The 2,099-nt window shown below is 41.7% G+C and overlaps 1 pseudogene; it reads left to right on the top strand.

Moving 5' to 3' along the window:
• The first annotated feature begins 691 nt into the window (after positions 1 to 691).
• LOC131277504 (cyclin-dependent kinase 2-associated protein 1 pseudogene) lies at positions 692 to 1,230 on the top strand (annotated as a pseudogene).
• The last annotated feature ends 869 nt before the right edge of the window (positions 1,231 to 2,099 follow it).

Here is a 2,099-nt window from a genome sequence, read left to right on the forward strand (position 1 = left end):
GGAAGTTGGTTTATTTCAACCGGCTGGGCTCGGTGGACTCTTGTCCTAATAAAAACCGAGGCCCGAATAGCTTTTTTCAGACCCTTTTATACAGAGGATATAGGATTAGGGAGACTAACAGTGATGGCAAACAGACCTCTGGTTAGGTTCTTCAGTGTTTGATCTTAGTATCAGATAGGTTATTTCCTCCAGGCGAGTTACATATTCTCCACATCCAAGGCAGCTTGGATTAGCATATCTTCCATATCTCATCTGGAGGCAACCCTAAATACACATTTAGTCTCACATCGTATCTGATCATTCAAAGACTGTAGGGCCTATATTACTTATTTGGCTATTTTGGGGACCAGGTACACTGGGAAACAATTTTGAATTTATGCACAGGCTATATCACTATTAATCACTGCTACTTCTCTAAGGTTAGATTTAGCTCAACTCCAGTTATTTATAGGGTTTCTAGCATTATAAATTTAACTGATTGCTGGGTTTGCCAATATCTAGATGATAAAGACAGACCTAGATATTTGCCGGTGCGGCCGGAGCCACCGCCAACAAAAAGTGCGCGGGAGCCCGGCGGGCGCACGGACGGGCGCAGGGGCCATGGGCACAGCGCCCCCTCTCCGCCTCGCTACCGCCACAGCCACCACCGCAGGCCGGGCCCCGCACGCCCTGCGCCCCGCCGCCCACGGGGATGCCTTACAAACCGAACTTGAATGCGCACATGCCCGCCGCCTCCCTCAACGCGGCTGGAAGTGTCCACTGTCCTTCTACCAGCATGGCCACATCCTCGCAGTACCACCAGCTGCTGAGTGACTATGGCGGCCATCCCTTGGCTACACCCAGGAAACTGGGAAGAGCCAGGTCCCCCAAAGCAAATATGCTGAGCTGCTGGCCATCATCAAAGAGCTGGGGAAAGAGATCAGACCCACCTACGCAGGGAGCAAGAGCGCCATGAAGAGATTGAAACGAGGCATCATTCATGCTAGAGGACTGGTTCGGGAGTGCTTGGCCAAAACAGAACAGAATGCCAGATCCTAGCCACCTCGTTAGCTTTGAAGGCTTTCCATCTTTTTACAAGATGAGAAGTTACAGTTCATCTACCTGTTCAGACGTAACTCTATTGTTTTCAAAATGTTAACAGTTTGTTTTCATGGTTCATTAGGCTCTGAACCTACCGACTAAGATTGAGAAAAGATTTTGCAGTTGATTAGGATTTGTGTTTTAAGTAGTTAGGACGTACCTGGGTATTTTTTTAAGCATTGATTAAAAAAATAATACTTGGAAAATTACCTATCTTACATCAAACTATAGTTTGCCTCCAAGATACCAGTATCTCACTTTAATCTTCTCTTGAATATATTTATGTTACCTAAGTTGTTATTTTCATAAGCTAATACAACTCTAAGGATTCTGTTTTTAGCAAATACTGACAGCATGCTTTTCTTAGTAGCCAGTCCCAGTTTGGCAATACAGTGTAGATTCTGCTTAATATAACTTTTTGCTTAAGCATTTGCATGACTATTAGTGCTTTGAAGTCAAATAAAAAGTGCACAAGTTATAAATACGGAAGAGCAATCTATCATACTGAACAAGGATCCCCCAAAATTTTCATACTGAGACTGTGTAGCTTTCAGTTTTGTGTTTCCTGTAAGTTGATCAAAATGTCTGGGAAAAAATGACTGAAACTGTTTGCATCTTTGTATGTATTTATTACTTGATGTAATAAAGCTTATTTTCATTAAAAAAAAAAAGATGGACCTAAAATAGTGTTCCATTCAGGCAAAAGTGATCACTGGCCAAAAAAAGAGGTAAATGTTTAATAAAAAGATTTGGTATCCTGTTAAAAATTAGTCAGCCCTTGCTACAGATCAGTAAGTTAAATGTATTTGGCATTGGGACACTTTATTTGAAGCTTTAACTACATTTTCACAACTTATAATTTGGTGACTATAAACTCTTCTTTATGCAAGAAAACTGTAATAAGACAGGGCCAAAATTGGATATATACAAGACTGGTTGTATATATTGGTTGTATATAAACAATCAGGTTAGATTCAGACAATAGAGATGGGACTCCCATAGTCAAAGACTGAGAGCTT

This window comes from Dasypus novemcinctus, unplaced genomic scaffold, assembly GCF_030445035.2.
Source record: "Dasypus novemcinctus isolate mDasNov1 unplaced genomic scaffold, mDasNov1.1.hap2 scaffold_119, whole genome shotgun sequence".
Taxonomy (NCBI): Eukaryota; Metazoa; Chordata; class Mammalia; order Cingulata; family Dasypodidae; genus Dasypus; species Dasypus novemcinctus.